The following is an 18,604-nucleotide window of genomic DNA, read 5'->3' as shown; positions in this document are numbered from 1 at the left end:
CGGCTGTGGCCAGAGGACAGTCCTGTCCCAGAGTGCAGCTTATTTGTTTGGTTAATGTGCACTGGGAACAGAAGTAAAGTGAAGCCACCTTTTCGTTCCTCTATATGTCTTTATGATTACTTCACTTTAAAAACTTAAGAATCAACCACTTAAATTAAGTGTCCTTTCCTGCAAACTACTTGCTAACTCAGCTTCCGAGATCATCATAAATGTAAATAAGAGATTCAAAATTAAGGAAAAAAGTCATCTACTGCCTGTCATTCCGACTTGTCTCTTTCTGTCTACCTACCTAGCAAACAAGTCTCTATCCACTATTTATGCCCTTTGTCTGTCCTTGATTGTTTATACTACTTTTCATTTCAGACCTAGGATTTCTACCTTTCCCTTTTCAGAAGGTTTATGTTTTGGAGTACACGATTCAGCAAGAATTAGAAGACCAGTGTGAGAATATTGTGTGGGCTTTGGACCTCATCTGGAAAGCCTTTCTTGCCTCGGTTCAGCTTCACCCTATAAAAGCTTCCAGTGGCTTGATTTTCTTAGCAAAACGATAACAAGCTGTAAGGAGTTCGCTGTATGATTCTGATTTATTTTGTCACAGTGAAGGACCTATTAATGTTATCTCGTGTCATTCTGCGCTGATATGGGTGCTTGCTAATAGAGTCAGGGTGTTTCATTATGATACCAGTTTTGTGGAAAGCAACAAGTAATATTTTTTTTAAAAAATAAAGTTAATCGTATTTCTTTTACATCAAGAAAGCAAACTGAAAAGCTTAAAAATTAAACCAAAAATTGAAAACACATGGCTTTGGGGTCCTCACATTTGGGTCGGTAAATATGTATATAAATTACACTTAGACTCAAAGTACTCCTAGCCCATTTTTACTCCTTGATTACCTCAAGTCCATGCAGAGCCTTGCAAACGCATACCTATGCGGCAGTCATTCCACAAACACAATGAAATAAAACACATCTTTCAGGCTCCATGAAGCTCAGAGGATCTGGGTCCTCCTTCCAATAAATGTATCATATTGCATTTACAGGCTAATAAAGTCTCAGAGAACAAGACTGCCCTTCTTTTCACAACTTGATCCTTTACAAATTTACAAATGTAATGCTTTAACCTACTTGAACCCCACACTGGCTCCCCGAGGGAAGATAGTAACCAAGAGAAGGTGTCTGTTCCCGGTTAGCTGAGCTGGGCCAGCCACAGGCTGGATCAGGGGAGGCAGCCCTGTGCCGGCGGGGTGCCGCTGACCTCTGCTAGAACACTGTGGAGCCTCAGTTAATGAGGTTAACACACCAAGGTCAAAGCAAGAAGACAAAAGGAGAGAGTGGACACCAAGAAAACACACAACAGGTTCCTGATACCAGAAGGTCAGGTCTTAAGGCATGAGCAAAGACTATTATCAAGCTGGAAACCACCTCCCTGAAAACCAAACATAGATAAAGGGCTGGTGCGTAGGTGATATTCTTCAGAATCTAGGTGACATTCCTCATTATGCAAGGGTAACTTTCTCTGCAGGGCTTCTGTATTTGGACCATCTCAGCCATTTTACCTGAAAAAGGAGCGCTGACATTCATGTGGCTTTGTGGAGGGTTTACAATAAAATGTTCTTACTCATTCACAGCTCACCTAGGACAAATTTAGTTCAGTTTTTAAGAAAAGGCAAGAGTATAGAAACAGAAGCTCTAAAAGAGATAAATATATAAGAAACCATTATGCTATTGCAGACTTGTGATATGACTGAATGTGACCTTGGTTAAAAATGGAATTTTAAAAATCAAACAATAAAATGTTTTGTCTGTACAACTCAGAGCATTCTGAACTGGAAACAGCAGCACAGTTAAGTCTGTACAGGAAGTAGAGTGTAGGTGGAGGAAAGAAAGAAAAATAAATAAAAAGAATAAGAGGTAGTGGAGGGAGTTTCAGAGTTCCCCGTCAGGACTCAAGGAGCCCTCTAGGTGAAGAAGCCTGGTTCTGTACAGCCTCAAAGGTTTGAAAATTCTCCTCCTTTAAGGCAGGACATTTTCTACATTCCCTGGATTCCATTCACATATTAAAATGGTTAATTAGAGCTGTTTGCTAAATAATTCAAAGACTTGTTTCACTTTCAATGACGGTCCCAGAAATATGACACAGATGCATTTTCTAAGTAATTTCAAGTCAATGCATTTCTATCCAAAATAATTAGCCAGCTGTGCATTGTCCTGTGCAGGTTGATCTGCACTGGAAGGACAGAACACGTGGCATCTTTGAGACTGAAACACAGTCACCCTGTCTGCACTGGTATTTTTAATGTGGCCGACACCACCATGAGCAGTGGAAACCATCCACCACTGGGTCTCCTCAAAGTAAACACAGCCATGATCGCCTCCAAACTGGGGAGAGTTGAGTCTGTTTTCCTCACTCATCTCAACATAGACCACCGGAAGCATTCAGCACCCCCTGGCTACCCCTTGTGCTCATTTCTTTCATTTTTAACAATTCAGACTCTTATGGAAAGAAGCAATTTTAATGAACATGATCATAACTCTGACTGTCTTTAGGTGAACCTAGGGAAATAACATTGGATGAAGTCTCCAGTTGCTAACATTGTAATGCAGGTGAAAAATCAAGTTGCATGGCTCCATGTGACACCCCCCAAAAATGTGAGGGCAGCATGAAGGTGGTCTATGGAGGTAAGGAAAGGCAGGTAAGGGAACACTGAAAAGTAACAATTTATAGAGCAGGCTCTTAGGAAAAACAAACATCCCTTCCCACTTTCCATCTTGTGATTGAAGAGATAGCATTTAAAAACCACTGAGGGGGAATCTCATCTACCTTCTCCTGGGTTATTGCATCACTCCCAAAGGTGGGTGGAAAAACCCACCTTTGAGTAACTCATGGGAAACCAAATATACTGTGTTGTGGAACTGAATGTCAGTTGGTCTTTGTTTTACAAATGTTGCTGGAGTCTTATCCTTATTTCTGATGCAGATTGAGACAGCACAATTTTATATATACATATATGGACTCAAACGTAAGAGAAAAGCTTGCCAGTGAAGAAAAATCTGTTTGCAGTGGTAATGTGCCTGCCTGAACATTTTGGGAAATATTTGCTTATTCTTCACAACAAATATTTGGCAGAGCAACTGAGCCTTAAATAGCAGTTAAAACTCTGTAGTGGAGGCATCGCTACTGCAGGAGTGGTAAACATTTCAGTTCAGCTCCACACAACACTGAGCTCCTCTTCTGTGCAGTAGTGTAAGAGACATTTCTGGAATTATTTCAGTATTTTTTAAGGGAAGAAAGGAAAGAAAGAACTGTGCAAGGTTGTAAGTCTAAATACGTGTCATGTCAAAGTCATATTTTTTTAAGTCCTAAAGGAAAATAATTAATTATATCAAAGCTCTTCAAAGTAAATACATATGTCCTATCTTCTTTGGAGGCATTATGATACAGTAGGAAAATAACAAAATGATTTTTTTTTAAATGAAGAGTGATTGACAGGGAATTATTGGGTATCCCAGGCTGGCCTTGAACTCTGGAGATCCCTCTGCTTCAGCTTGGAGTGAGTACTTGGATTGAGTACTTGGATTACAGATATGTGCCACCATGTCTGGCAAAAATGAAGATTCTATGATCAGTTTCTAGTAATCAGTGAGGCAGCAAATATCTCAGATCATCCTTTACAGGGAGTCCTGGGTTTGGATTTCCACTCCCCTATTCGTTAGTTTTGAATCTTAGACAAGTTTTTAATTTCTTTGAGCTTCTAATTCCAAATGAGGATGACAGTGTAATACAATTCACTTCAAATTCTCAGGACAGTGGGAGTTTAAACACAATGGTGTTATTTGTTACAATCATTACTTCTTGAACTGTTTGACTAGGGAACAGGGGGAATCTACCTTTTTGACTAAAGCACAGAAACTTTTATAATTTCTTATCCCAATATTATACAGTTCTGAGACAGGGATACTTTTCTCTATGTTCAACAGTACTGAGAACAAGTGAAATAATCTGGCTGCTTGGCCTAGAAAACAGTTGTTTTTAGAAGATAACGCTGTGTGCTATAAACCAATAAAAGAGTTGTTTTGGAAGATAAGCTCTTCCACCAGTTCACTGATTAAAACTGGAAACTTGCTCAAAAAATTCATTTCAGGATCCCAGCCTTGATTTCTATGTGTGCACAGCTATTACATGACTGATACCCAAGTCTCACCCAGTGACTCCAATCTTTATTTTTTACTTTATCTTTTTTTTTTTTTTTTTGAGACAGGTTTTTGCTATGTGGTTCAAGGTGGCTTCGAACTCACTTCGTAGCACCAGCTATACTCAAACTCACAACAATCCTCTGCCTCAGCCTCTTTTTTTTTTTTTTTTTTTTTATTTAAGAGGAAAAAGAGAAAAACACAAAACAAACCAAAGCGGCGTAAGGGTACACGCAATACAGAACTACAAAACAAAACAAAACAAAACAAAACAAAAAACCATAACAGTAAGAAATTACCTGCTAGTAGATTACACACTATTTTCTTGAAAATAGTTCCTCAAATCACAGTATCAAAGAACACAAGGTGGACATTCAAACAGGGAGACTGCAAACAGCTGTGTTCAATGTTCCAAAAACATTGATAAAGTCAGCTATTTAACACCCCCAAACATACTTGCTGTTATATCCGTTAGAGCTCCTTTTCTTTTTTTTTTTTTCCCTCTCTTTTTTACAACAAAATTTACACATCTTGGATTTTATTACTCCTTAGTGCTTATTACTTTCTTTGGGAGGGGGGAAGAATACAGTCAAATATGGCAAAACAAAGCTGTCAGTCAATACCAAGGATAGACGTAGCACATGGTGTAGAACAGAGTACAAGTTTATCAACAATGGTTATCAACGTTGTCCCTTGTTTCCTTAAAAAGAATTGTCTATCTTATTAGATATTATAAAGTTGGACAAAACAGTAGAGAACAAGACCAATAAAACTTAGGCATTGTAAACATTACAGGACTTCCAAAGAAGACAATAGTCAAACCAGAATGGGTATCTTAGTGAATCTTATTGTCTTCAAAGTAGTTGCCTATGTCTTCAAACTTGATACTATCATATAGAATGGAACAGAGTCTAATCAGTCAAAACAAGATCGTGGGAGTACTACAGGACTTCAAAACAAGTTAATAGGAAATCGAAAAGAGTTACTATTTATATATCCTAATTTTTTTGAATTTTTTCTTTAATTAAGACAAACATAAGAAATGACTAAATAATTTTTTTTTGAAACAATAAGGGGGAGATTGAGATAAAACAGGACATAACAATATAACAATAGAGGTCACAGCATGACTGTTTCAATAACCTAGTACTTCACCACCTTATAACCTGACTTAATAGTAGTTACCATAGTGTCTTTTTCCTTGAATTATTTGGGTAAAACTTCATATACTCTAGCTTCAAATATTTTCATATCAAGAAGCCCAGAATAAAGCCTTTCTAATTAATGAGTGAAAACTTTATAAGGCTTCAAGGCCACCTAATGGGGAATCATGATTACCACATATTTTTATATATTTGAATCATTACTTACATTAGGGAAACTATGCGGTATTCACACATGTGAGATTGATTTATTTCACTTATGAGTATGGTCTCAAGCTGTGCCCATTTATTGATAAATATCTCAATGTGATCCTTCTTTATAGCTGAATAATACTCCATTGTATAGAAATACCACAACTTTTTTATCCATTCCTCAGTTGATGGGCACTTGGGTTGTTTCCAAGATCTGGCGATTACAAATTGTGCTGCTATAAACATAGGTGCACATATATCACTGTGGTATGATGCTTTCAGTTCTTCTGGGAATATGCCTAGAAGTGGAATAGCTGGAATAAATGGGATTTCCAGTCCCAACTTTTTGAGAAATCTCCAGACAGATCTCCACAAAGGCTGTACCAGTCTACACTCCCACCAGCAGTGCAGGAGAGTTCCTTTTTCCCCACAGCCTCTCCAGCATTTGTTGTCGGTTTTCTTGATCCTGGCCATTCTTTCAGGAGTGAGATGGTATCTCAGTGTGGTTTTAATTTGCATTTCTCTAATGACCAATGATGATGAGCATTTTTTCATGTATTTATTTGCCATTTGCATTTCTTCATCTGAGAATTGCATATTCATCTCAGATGCCCATTTTTGGATTGGATCTTTGAATTTCGGAGGTCTGAGTTTCTTTAATTCTTTGTATGTTTTAGACAAGAGGCCCTTGTCTGAGAGAGAGTTCACTAAAATCTTTTCCCAGTTTGTGGGTTTTCTTTTCACTCTGCTGGAGATTTCTTTTGACATGCAGAAACTTTTTAATAAGAAGTGGTCCCAGTTATTGATTCTGGGAAGTATTTCCCGTGCGGTTTGAGTCCTGTTCATGAATTCTTTACCTACTCCTATGTCTCCAAGGTTTCTCCCTATTTTGTCTTCCAATAGATTTAGTGTTTCTGTTTTAATATTCAGATCTTTGACCCACTTACATTTTAATTTAGTACATGGTGATAGACATGGGTCTAGCTTTAGTTTTCGGCAAATGGAGAGCCAGTTTTTCCAGCACCATTTATTAAAGAGACTGTCGTTCTTCCAGTGAACCTGCTTGGCTCCTTTATCAAAAATAAGGTGGTTGAGTGTGTTCGTAGTTGTGGTTGTATCTTCTAATCTATTCCACTGATCTTCAGCTCTGTTTTGATTCCAATACCATGTTGATTTTACTACTGTTGCTTTGTAGTATAACTTCAAGTCAGGGATTGTGATGCCTCCTGCTTTGTCTTTGCTGCTTAGAATTGCCTTTGCGATTCTAGGTCTCTTCTGGTTCCAGATGAAATTTAGGAGTGATTTCTCTATATCTATAAGGTATGTTGATGGTATTTCTATTGGGATTGCATTGAATCTGTATAACAGTTTTGGGAGAATGGCCATTTTCACAATGTTTGTTCTTCCTATCCATGAGCAAGGGATGTCTTTCCATTTTCTGAGATCATCTTCAATTTCCTTTTTCAGTGTATTATAATTTTCACTGTATAAGTCTTTCACTTCTTTCGTAAGAGTAATTCCTAAATATTTCATTTTTTTGCTTGCTAATGTGAATAGTCCAGTTTCTCTTATTTCCCTCTCTGTAATTTTGTTGTTCGTGTATAGGAATGCTATTGATTTCTGAGTATTGATTTTGTATCCAGCCACATTACTGAATTTATTTATTGTATCTAAGAGTATTTCAATGGAGTTTAGGGGGTCTTCTATGTAGAGTATCATGTCATCTGCAAACAATGATAATTTAACTTCTTCTTTTCCTATCTTTACCCCTTTTATTGCTCTTTCTTGCCTAATTGCTCTGGCTAGTACTTCCAGTACTATATTAAATAGGAGTGGTGATAAAGGACATCCTTGTCTTGTACCCGATTTTAAAGTAAAGGCTTTCAATTTTTGGCCATTTAGTATGATGCTGGCTGTTGGTTTGTCATAAATGGCCTTTATTATATTGAGGTAAAGACCATTTATTCCAATTTTCTGTAAAGTTCTTATCATGAATAAGTGTTGGACCTTATCGAAGGCTTTTTCTGCATCTATAGAGATGATCATGTGATTCTTATTTTTGGCTTTATTGATATGGTGGATTACATTTATTGATTTGCGTATGTTGAACCATCCTTGCATTCCTGGGATGAATCCCACCTGGTCATGGTGTATAATCTTCTTGATGATTTGCTGGATCCTATTTGCCAATATTTTATTGAGGATTTTTGCATCTGTGTTCATTAGGGAGATCAGTCTATAGTTCTCTTTTATAGTTGGGTCTTTCTCAGGTTTTGGTACTAGAGTAATATTTCCTTCCAGGAATGACTTAGGAAGGATTGCTTCCCTTTCAATTTCATTGAATAGTTTGAGGAGTGTCGGCATTAGGTCTTCTTTATATTTCTTGTAAAATTCTGCAGTGAATCCATCTGGGCCTGGGCTCTTCTTGGTGGGCAAGGACCCAATTACATTCTCAATTTCATTAGCAGAGATTGGGTTATTCAACAGTTTTATATCCTCTTGATCTAGCTTTGGTACTTCATATGCTTCTAAGAATCTGTCTATTTCTTCTGTGTTATCAAACTTTTGAGAGTAGAGGTTTTCGAAATAGGTGTTGATGATCCTCTGTATTTCTATTGGGTCTGTAGTGATTTCTCCTTTTTCATTTCTTATTGCATGAATTTGAGCTTTTTCTTTCCTTTTTTAAATAAGGTTGGCTAGGGGCTTATCGATTTTATTTATTCTTTCAAAGAACCAACTCTTTGATTCGTTGATTCTTTGGATTGTTTTCTTAGTCTCTATTGCATTGATTTCTGCTCTGATTCTTATAATTTCCTCTCTTCTTTTGGCTTTGGGCTTGACTTGCTCTTCTTTTTCTAGCTGTTTGAGGTGTAGCATCAAGTTATTTACTTGTATTCGTTCTGTTTTCCTGATGTGGGAACTCAGTGCAATAAATTTTCCTCTCAGAACGGCTTTCATTGCATCCCACAGATTCCGCTAAGTTGTATCTGCATTTTCATTTTCTTTTAGGTATTGTTTAATTTCTTCTTTAATTTCTTCTGTGACCCACTGATTACTCAAGAGTGTGTTATTTAGTTTCCATGTGTTTGCGGAATTTTTGCAGTATCCTTTGTCATTAATTTCTAATTTCAGAGCGCTATGATCCGATAATATGCAAGGGATGATTTCAACTCTTTTGCATTTGCTTAAATATGTTCTGTGAGCTAATATATGGTCTATTTTAGAAAATGATCCATGTACTGCTGAGAAGAATGTGTATTCTGATGTTGTTGGGTGGAACATTCTGTATATGTCTATCAAACCCATTTGTTCACAGGTGTGATTCAGTTCTGTTATTTCTTTGCTCATTTTCTGTCTGGTTGATCTGTCCCTTGGTGTCAGTGGTGTATTAAGGTCTCCTGTTACAATTGTGTTACTGATAATTTGAGTTTTCATTTCTGTTAATAATTGTTTTATATAACTGGGTGCTCTGGAGTTTGGTGCGTATATATTTAAGATAGTTATCTCTTCCTCTTGGAGTTTTCCCCTTACGAGTATGTAGTGACCTTCTTTGTCCTTTATGGTCATTGTTGGTTTAAAGTTCACGTTGTCTGCAAACAGAATGGCTACTCCTGCCTTTTTTTGGATTCCTGCTGCATGAAGAATTGTTTTCCATCCTTTGACTTTCAGTCTGTGAGTATCTTTCTGGGTTAGATGGGTTTCCTGTAAACAGCATATGGTTGGATTTTGTTTCTTGATCCATTCTGCTAGTCTGTTTCTTTTGATTGGTGCATTGAGACCATTTACATTAATGGTTATTACTGTTAAATGCTGGTTAATTGTAGGAATGTTATCTCTCTGCTGTTGCATCTTTATCTTTTGGTTCTGTTTAATTATTTGCTTTGCTTAGTGGTTTTTTCCTTTGTGTATCTAAACTGTCTTTCAATATTTTTTGCAGGGTTGGTTTGGTGTTCATGAAGTTCTTCAGCTGTTCTTTGTCATGGAAGTATCGTATTGCACCATCTATTTTGAATGATAGTTTTGCAGGATATATCAGTCTTGGTTGGAAATCATTTTGCTTTAGGATCTGGAATACTTCACTCCATGCTCTTCTTGACTTTATCGTTTGTGCTGAGAAGTCTGCTGTGATTCTGATAGGTTTTCCTTTATAAGTGATTTGTCTTTTCTCTCTGACAGCTTTTAATAATCTATTCTTGTGTTGGATTTCTGGGATGGTGACTATTATATGTCTGGGTGTAGTTTTATTTTGGTTATGACTGTTTGGAGTTCTATATGCTTCACTGATCCTGATGTCAGTTTCTGATCTCATGCTTGGGAAATTTTCAGCTATTACTTCTCTAAATATCCTCCTGACATCCTTCATGTTGTCTCCCTCTCTTTCATTAATCCTTATCATTCTTATGTTATTCTTCTTTGCATCGTCTTGCAGTTGTTGAATTGTTGTTTCCTGGTTCCTTGTTATTTTCAAAAGATCTTTCCTTTCCTGTTCACTAGCTGCAATCCTGTCTTCAAGGTCTGAAATTCTATCTTCACTTTCATTAAGGCGGTTTTTACAACTTTCAGTGGAGTTTTTTATATCCTGTATATCTCTGTGCATCTGCATTATGTATTCTGTTTGTTTCTTATATTGCTCGTCTAGGGATTCTATCTTTTTGTTTAGTTCCTCCAATTTTTTATCTGTGTTTTCTTTAGATATATTTAGAATCTCTTTCATTTCTTTTATCATTTCTTCTTTTATCTGGGAGATTATTTTGAGTTTGAATTTCTTTAAAGCTTCCTGGAGTTGCTTGTCAATTTCAGTGGCTATTGTGTCCGATATATGAGGTGGATGGGATATATTTTCTTCTATATACATCGCTCCTAGGGTTTCTTGAGATGGGCTGGAGGTTTGAGGTTGTAATTTGGTCTTTCGTTTTGTCATTTTCCTATATTTCTGTGTTTCAAGTGTTATTTGAAAGCTTCCTCAGGATCTGTTGAAAATCCCCTTCTATGTTTGGAGCTACTGGGACTCTGGCGCCGCGCTACTCCAAGCCATTAGGCCTACAGAACCAGTGGCCCTCCTCTGCCTGCTCAGAACTCCGCAGTTCCAGACAAGCTGGGCCTCAGGGACACTGTGCGCCCACCTGCCCCTTGGAAGCTCCACAGTTCTTCAATCGCAGCCGGGTTAGGGTACTCACCACAGGCCGCAGTGCTTCAGGAACCTGTGGACCCTCCCTGGTTGCAGAGATATCCACAGTCCTCCAGACACGCAGAGAGGCCAGTGAGGGCACCCCAGATCTGCCCAGCTCCTCCTCTGCAGACCTGTGGCCAGGCGCGGCAGCTAAACAGGCTGGGCTAGGCTGGTAGTGTGGGCCAGCCCACCTATCGGGAGCTCAGCAGGTCTCCAAATGAAGCCGGGAATGGGGAGGCTGATGTGGAAGCCTTAAACCCACCTCTCTCCTTCACTGCACCTGGAAGCCTGAGGGAACTCCAGCAGTCTGGGCGCAGAAATCCAGAGTCCTCCAGACACGCAGAGAGGCCAGTGAGGGCACCCCAGATCTGCCCAGCTCCTCCTCTGCAGACCTGTGGCCAGGCGCGGCAGCTAAACAGGCTGGGCTAGGCTGGTAGTGTGGGCCAGCCCACCTATTGGGAGCTCAGCAGGTCTCCAAATGAAGCCGGGAATGGGGAGGCTGATATGGAAGCCTTAAACCCACCTCTCTCCTTCACTGCACCTGGAAGCCTGAGGGAACTCCAGCAGTCTGGGCGCAGAAATCCAGAGTCCTCCAGACACACAGAGAGGCCAGTGAGGGCAGATCTGCCCAGCTCCTCCTCTCTGCCTCAGCCTCTTGAGTGCTAGGATTATAGGCACGTACAACCATGCCCAGTTTAGTGACTCCAATCTTGCCTTGCAATTACCATTTTAAAATTACCAACCCAGGCCCTAATTTCTCCAGTTTGAGACAAAGTTAAGCTGTCAAAATGGCATTCTCAGACTGTGTGTGGTAGCACATGCCTGTAATCCCAGCATTTAGGAGGCTGAGGCAGGAGGATCACTACAAATTCAAGGCCAGATTCGATTACAGAGTGGGTTTAAGGCCAGCTTGAAGTATACATTAAAAAAAAAAAAAAAGGAAAGGATTCTCTTATTATAGTTGGCTTGAAGTTTTGAAGAGATTAAATGGTCAATATACCCCTAAAATGTCTTCTGCAGGTTTCACTATTGTTTGGGCATGCAAATTAAAATACATACAAATCTGTCCTGAATTATACAGTTTAATTTATATCCCTTTTAAAAGCACTCAGCCAACTTCTGCCTGGATGTGTGGCTCAAGGGCTTGGAATATCAAGGAGCCAGGAAGGGCTTGAGATGCCCCTACCCGCTCTGAAGTCTTAACGGTACCTTGAGGAGAAATCATCTTCTTGGGTCACTGGTCAGCAGTGTGAGCGATTCTCTGTCAAGCTTCTTGTTCTGGCTTCTTCTTGTCCTGTCCTTGCTTCAACTCATATGGTGGCCCAGAATTGACTATGGATATGGCTTTCTCTGAGCACAGTTAGTGTCACTAATATCCCACTCAGACATCACCTTTCCATCAGCTCCTGTCTCCAAAATCCTTTCTTGGTGCAACCCTGCCCTGTTCTGCCACCTCATCTAAATTCTGTTCCATTTTGGAAGGCCACTGGAACCACGAGGTAAGAAAAATAATAAAACACTGTAGTGGGAATTAAACACACTACCAAAATGTGATGCAATGGTAAACACTGATCATTTTCCTTTGTCCCTGTTAGGCGCGATATGTTGTGCTGATGACACTGCCTTTGTAATTAAGAATGAAAATGAGAATATTGTATAAAAGTGCTATTTTTAAGTATATAAGAAAAGGTCCAGAAAAAGTCTATGTACTTCCAAACTGAAGTCTTAACTTAATGTGATTCCATTAATTTACAAACTATTGTAGATGTATCAAGTTTTAAAAATTTCAAGTCAAGACTAATAAATGAAATATTGAAACCAGAGTGATACCCTACTTTAGGTTGTTTTGGGTGTTGCCTTTTAATAATTTTTTATTCCATGTCTTAAATGTAGATGCACTTCTATTGATGGATAGACTACATTCAAAGTGTGAAATTAATACTGCCCAGCACAAAAGGAGGATATTTCTCTTAAGATTTTTCCTGACATATCTTAAAGACTATTGCTATCTGGGGGCAATCCAAATAGCAGAGAGAAATATTTATAGCATATGAGTACAATAAAAAAATGTAATCATGAACTAACAATACATTAAACTGGTAGGACATAGTTTACATTAGATCATAGGAATGAATATCAAAAATACAGGCAATATTTTTGAAAAAACAACCAGCAGTGAAAAATTTACTTATAATAGAAACCAGACACTCCAAAATAATTTGTGGTTTACTTAATTCTTACCGTTCATCCTATATTCTTTTGTATAAGCTGAAGGAAGGCACCCGAGTAACTACCTCAGATGTTTTTGATTTTGATTCTGAATTTTTAGTGAGATGAAAACTCTAGTCTGTATAACAAAAAAGAGATGGCATGTCATTTTTAGAAGTTTTAGATTTTTCTCCTCATTGTAGATACATATTAAAAGAAATGCATTACAATAAATTACTATATTTTCAAATTGTCTTATTATTTCTGGGCAAATAATAATTGCATATAAATTTTGAATAAAGGAATATCATATTGCATCTTATGTGTTCTGGACTATGCACTCCTAGAAAATCATTATAGTAACAAAACCAGCTGCATGTAATAGAAAGCAAATGATTTACAATGTTACTATGAGAAACTACTTTATTTCATATTATCATAAAAAGAACAGAGCTGAATATTTGCATGTCAAACAGAAGAATCCAGAAATCCTAAATGCAACTTAGTTTTTAAAAATTTAAATAGGTATTAATGCTGGAAGGCGATGGGAAAAGTATTCTACTCTAGAGAATATTAGCAATTATAATTTGTAAAGTCATTATTAGACCAACAAGTGAAAGAAAAAAACTACAAATATTAATGACTATAGAGAAAATAATGCATGTTTCTATTGTGAGCAACTATCAGTGTTTATTTACATTTAGTGATTGTGATACTTTTTTCATTCAAACTGAGAAAATGCATCTTTGTTCCTAAAAGAAGCTCGACCTTGAAATTTGAATGACACCAAAAGCTTTCAATGTCTGTGTGTTCCATATGTCTTATGTATTTATTAATAATCACATCTGTCCACCAACAGTCCCACTCAAGGGAGCTGGTTCTTTTCACATCACTAACTAGAGGGAACTCCTCTGCTGCCCAGAGCCTCAGCTTTCTCCTTCTGCCCAGCCACATCATGAGCCGAAGCTGCTAAGATACAGCATGCCTGGAGAAGAGAAACATGGAGTTTGGCCTGGGAGACTCTCAGCTATGGAACTAAAAGCAGAAAGTCAATACTACAAAGAGTCCCAGGAAAGAAGAGAGAGAATTAAGATGAGGAACAGAACAGAAAGAGGCAAGAGTTGTAGGGTAGAGATGAGCTACAGAGGGTACCAGTGAGCAGATAGTGACATAGGGAGAAGCACAAAGAGCCTGAGGCATATCAGCGCTGACACCCATGCCACCATAAGCTCCAGCTGCAGCCTCCAAGATCTGTAGCCAGGGACTGGCTGCTAGGCTTAGATATCCGTGAAACTTCATGCCTCCAGTTTTGCTCCTCACATATCAATAGTGTCATACCTTAGTATTTGACTGCTTTGAAAGTCATTGGAGTTGGTTCTCAGTGAGTTTGATATAAAAATTTTGCCCTGTGCACATTGTTCGCTGCTATTATATGCTAGGGGTTGTTGGTGTCTATTGTCCTGTGACTCACTACCCTGTCCAGCCAAAACAATTTGCTTGGTACTCATTGCTTTTAGTACTCCTTGTGCATCTCAAAATCACTTAATGAAGGTACCAAGAGAGGTACCGTTGTATAATAAAACCATTCTAAACAAATTAACTGCTAAGAGTCTGAAGTTGCTGCAGCTGAAGAACTTATAATTACATACATGTGTAAGTCAAAACCTATTAATTGTATAGCCTATATGTAACATAATGTTGTAATATGTAATTATGTATTTATATTTATAATCTAGTATCATACAAAAATGGAATGCTTATATATTTGTAATAAAATATATTATTATTTATGTAGAAAAATATAGTAAATGTTACATATTATATATTATATGATTTATGTCAGATGGTCCCTCCAAATCTCATGTAATCATGGACCTGGCTGAATCTAGCACCCGTGACTGGTTTATTATCTGGCACTGGGATTGGTGCTGTGAGTGCTACACCCGCCCAGGGTTGGGGCCAGAATACAGTGTAACAGTGGGAAAAGGGTGTGTCTTTCTCTCTTTAACTGTTCCTGCTTGCTGTTTGCTGCCGCCATGAACCACTGTCCCTCCGTCATGTCATTTTACCTTGGAGCTAACTGAGTATGGCCTGAAACCTCCAACCTGAAGAAATAATCCTTCCCTTCCCTAACTTTGGGTGTCAGGTATTTTTTCCCAACAACGAGAGAGAAAAATAACTAAGACATATAATATGTTTTTAAAAATATAGGTTCTTATATATTTCACTAGATCAGGAAAAAATGTCCCAGGACACAAATAATGCCTGACATTTGAGGTCTCAGAGTCTTGAAAGAGCTATCAGAGTTCTCTGTAGTGATCCTAATTTTTACAGAAGCAATTAATTCAAATTACCTACTCAATATTATGATGGGTACACCAGGTGAATGTAAAACATATTAAATTTTTTTATTTTTTGTACTTAAAAATTATTTTTTTTATTTAGAGAAAAAAAGAAAAACAGAAAAAAGAGTAGAAATAATACAGAATTTAAAAAAAAACAGTAAGAAATCACTAGTTGATAAATAACATATTGTTATCTTAGAAGCAGTTGCTCAAGTCGCAAAATCAAAGCATTAAAAGTGGAAAATCAAACAAAACGTATTTTATACATAATTGTAAGAGTAAAGTAAATGAGCATAGTACTCCAGATTTTAGTTTATGGCTTCATTACATATGTATGTATGCAGGTATTGGTACTGGGGATTGAACTCACAATCTCACACTTTCTGGGCAGGCACTTATGCTGCTGAGCTAAACTCCCACCCCCACTGGCTGTCTTCATTATTTAATCACCATTTGTCCTAACACCATTAAAGCACAGTACACCAAATACTGTAGGCCACCACTCTCAGCTTTGAGGTTCTTTTAAGATAAACCTTGGCCCCAAGGTTTATAAACTTGAATATTCATTCTACCAATGGATGAAAAATACCAGGTGCTACTAATTGGCCACATAAGGTGAGGACTAAAAATTGACATGTGGGTGAAGAGTGCTCCCGCTAGCACCTGAGTGTATTAGGTAGTAAGAGGTCTCATGGTAGGTCCTTGATCCTTGTCCATGTCCTTTGAACTTACCGGTACTGATCTAGAAGATCCTTTGGTCTATTGATCCCCCTCAATCATTTTCAAACATTTTGGGGTGCAACAGGGAATGAAATTTTCATATGTTCTCTAGTGCTTCTTTAATGCAGGAAGCTTAGAGGCTGCCTCAGACTGTCTTTCCTTAAAGCCATTTGTTCCCTCATCCTGCTGTCACTGCCCCAAGACAAAAGACTGAGGAGCTCTTAGATACAGGTGACATCTGTTTTTGGATGCCCACATTGATGTCAAATAACCATCATCACTCTTCTTAGATCTTATGCCGGAGAAAGGGGGAGGAAAAAGGAAAGGTCTCGGAACCATTTCACCTGACCAGCTATCCTGAGTTTCTATAGGAGTGTACTTACTCTTCATTGTACCAGTTAAATCTATCTAGTCCAGCTCTTCAATCAGCTGCATTCTTCCCAGAGTTTTTATTTACTGCATAAACTGGCTCTTGTTACCTCTTCCAATATTGTCTGCTTTGAAATGGGAAAGCTGAGAATCGATTCTTTTGCACACCCTTCCTTGCCTTAGAGGAGTAAGTCTGACTTTCCCAGTTGCTGCCTGGAATGAGGAAGAAGGTCACAAGGGGAATGGCAATTACTACAAATGGGAAACACATAAATAATTATCAAGATGTTATCAGCCATACAATATATGAGTTGTTAAAAAGTGTTTTTCTAAGAAGGCATCAGGTTTGCCCCTCCACAATAAATTTACATTTAACCTGTTATTATATATATATATATATATATATATATATATATATAGTATTGTTCTGTGATAGTCAGTTTGGCCCATCATATATTTATGTAGCCACAATGTTCTTATTTATCCTTTACCAGTGCCTTGCCTTATAAAGTTGAGTTGCATTTAATATAGCTTAAATGATGGTAAATTATAATTTTCTTGCTTTCAAATCTATTCAATCGGTATTATTCTAAGTAGCCACAGATATTACAGGAAAAACTGTGAATACTAAAATGTACACACTTAACTGATACGACGAGTCTAACACTATAAAATTTCATATTTATAAAATTCTTTTCCGTTTACAGAAAGGTTTTGCATGAATTATTGTGCTTTGTTCTCCCGCAGAATATAGATTGAGGTGGCATGTGAGCTTTGTTCTCCTGAATGAAAACTCAACATATTTCCACAAGTACTAGCATTTTGTCCTTTGATGATGAAAGCAGAAGCATCAGATGATGTCCTAGATTACTTATTTTTCCATGTATGAGGTTCATTAATACACTTTAAACCCTTCTTTGGTTTATAGATGCCAAAACCACAGCACAGGCTGTTGCTTACCTCAGTATGCCAGGAGTAGCAAAAGAGACCAGTTATCTTTTGCTTGTCTCTGGGCTTTCACTAAAGCAGCATTAGGCGCAAGCATCATGTCAAGGATGCTCTGATAATGCTTAAAGCCAATTGAACTACAAGGGCTGTTCAAAGGATATAAAGGATCTACTTCCCAATTGTCTTGCCACATCCTGACATGAAGGATGCCTAGAGAGTCCTGTGTTTAGCTTGGCTGTGCGAGATCATCCATGATTATTCCAAACGCTAGAAAGTGATTATTGGTACACTTTGGCAATCACCCTTCTCTATATTATAACATACAGGTGCCCTGAGGGTGACCTAACCTAGAACACATAACAGATAAGCACATACTTCTAAGGCCAAAATATTTCTATTATCAGATGTTCAAATGGTCCGTGACATTGTTCAGGCCAGCTGAACACTGCTATAGAGTTTAAAATCTGACAGTTTGATCTATCTCTCAAAATGTCATTTCTCCACTAGGCTTTATATCAAGTACATAAAATATAACAAATAAGAAACTATATAAAAAACGTAATACAGATCAAGCAAGAGGAAATGTCGAAAGTACTAGGTCTCATATGACAGGAGGAGCACTACCCCAAATATTTTAGCTAGCAGGTCACTAGTTTAATGTATTTCAGAACATTTCAGAAATATAATTCAAATCTCTTGCTTAAAAATGTTTTAGATTTTAATAACACAATTAACAGATGCTTTTGACTTTTATAACGATAAATATAAGTAACTCTGATAATCAACTCTTTCAGTAATAAGATTCTCTAGACATTTTGTAAATCACCTAAAGCAGTGTTATGAAGTTTGCACAATGATGAGAAAACTGAAATTAGGAGATTAATACCTAAGTCTTTCCAAAAACCCTTCTTGCAAGAATAATTATCTGTTCTGTTTTGTTTTATTCTGAGACAGGGTCTTACTATCTAGCTCACATTGGCCTGGAATTTGCAGCAATTCTGCTTCAGCCTCCCATGTACTGGGGTAACAATCAGTCTTGTGTCAACATGCCCATCTTAATCTTTGCTTTTTAGGAAATACAACAGAAGGGCTTTGAGAATTCTAGATTTGAAATCGCTCAGACACAGACAGATTATGGTGTGTCATGTCTAAAGCTCTTTAATTTGTAGTGCCAGTATTAGAACTATTGTACAGCGTATCAGTCATAAACTTCCAATAATTTCATCAATTGTCAAAAAGAGGTATAATTGGGAAAAAATCTCTGCACGTATTATAAAAGACATAGATAATCTGTCTAT

Source organism: Cavia porcellus, unplaced genomic scaffold, assembly GCF_034190915.1.
Source record: "Cavia porcellus strain 051 isolate PalLab524CR breed Dunkin Hartley unplaced genomic scaffold, mCavPor4.1 scaffold_2, whole genome shotgun sequence".
NCBI lineage: Eukaryota > Metazoa > Chordata > Mammalia > Rodentia > Caviidae > Cavia > Cavia porcellus.
The sequence above is the reverse complement of the archived record's forward strand: the minus strand, read 5'-3'. Positions refer to the sequence as shown.